This window comes from Anneissia japonica, unplaced genomic scaffold, assembly GCF_011630105.1.
Source record: "Anneissia japonica isolate Jap-2015-1 unplaced genomic scaffold, ASM1163010v1 scaffold8327_len73589_cov114, whole genome shotgun sequence".
Lineage (NCBI taxonomy): Eukaryota > Metazoa > Echinodermata > Crinoidea > Comatulida > Comatulidae > Anneissia > Anneissia japonica.
This window is the reverse complement of record NW_022718255.1, coordinates 33,469-34,996: the sequence shown is the minus strand read 5'-3', so window position 1 is coordinate 34,996 and position 1,528 is coordinate 33,469.

Below are 1,528 nucleotides of genomic sequence, written 5' to 3'. Positions count from 1 at the left end.
TACGCGTAGTACGTGTACTACGCGTAGTACGCGTAGTACGTGTAGTACGCGTAGTACGCGTAGTACGTGTACTACGTGTAGTACGCGTACTACGCCTAGTAATTATGACACAGTTGAACCGCCATACTCTGACTTCCATTGACTCACTGAATAAGTGATTGGCTGATATTGAAGACCAGACATGCGGAAATTCTAAGTACGATGCGATAGGCCCGACTGTGACTTATCCTAGGTACCAAAGTAGGCTAAACATTGAAAAACTTTGCTATTCCAATGAATAGCATTCCACTCGAAAAATTAGGGTGTAAATAGAGAGGATCCTGACTAAGAAATGCTAAATAAAACGGAGAAACGGTACTACTATATTGTTTTTATTTGTTTTAGCCAGGGTATGCACTGCATACCTTGCTTGCCTTGACGGTCCGCCACTGGCCCCGAGATAATGCGGTTTCTGTATATACTGTACCCTAGGAGGCAGACCAGGTTTTGTATGCACTCTGAGGTGCAGAGAATTTGACTTCAGAAATTGGTTCAGGGTGGTCCAAGAATCATTTTTGGCTTGGTAACATATTTTCCAAAATGTGGCAAAAGGTCAGGGTCAAAGGTCAAAACTATAAGGTCCTTATATCTCCGCAACCACAGGTGGTAGGGAGTTGAATTTGGTGCCAAATTGTTCGGAACATGCATATTTCTATTTGCTCTAATAAACATTTTACTTAAAAAAATGACCGGAAATGCCGTTTCTGAACATTGACATGTTTCAAGGTCATGCCATATGGTCCTTATATTTCCACAACCACTGGTGGTAGAGAGTTAACCGTGGTGTCAATTTGTTCGGAAAAGTCATGTTTCTATTTGGTCTACTAAATGAGTTTGCTAAAAAATGATTGGAAATGCCATTTCTGACCTTTGACATATTTTATATATCATAACCATTGAGTCGTTACTATCTCCGCAACCACTGGCGATAGAGAGTTATGTTTGGTGCCAATTTGTTTGGAACCTTGATGTTTCTATTTACTCTAATAGACATTTAAAAAAAAAGAGTGGAAATGCTGTTTCTAACCTTTGACATGTTTAAATGTCATAGCCTTAGTCCTTATATCTCCTCAACCACTGGTGGTAGAGAGTTAATTGTGGTGACAATTTAATCGAACATTCATGTTTCTATTTTTATCTATTATATATCATTTATATATATCTAATGGAATACGGTAGTTTGCTAAAAATGGCCGGAAATGCTTTTTCTGACCTTTCACATGCCGACATATATTATTATTAAGGCATAATTATGCTTATCTCTGTACATACTTGCTGTAAAGACTTAATATTGATCTCAAATTATTCATTTACACATGTTTCTGTTTACTTTATTATCATTTGTTAAAAAACGTAATATGTTTATATATACTACTGCATGTATCTCTACCAAAAGATCCAGGCTTTTTTCCCATAGCATTGTTGTTTTTCAGTACTATGCCTTTTAATACATTATATATATATACATACATATATATATATATATATA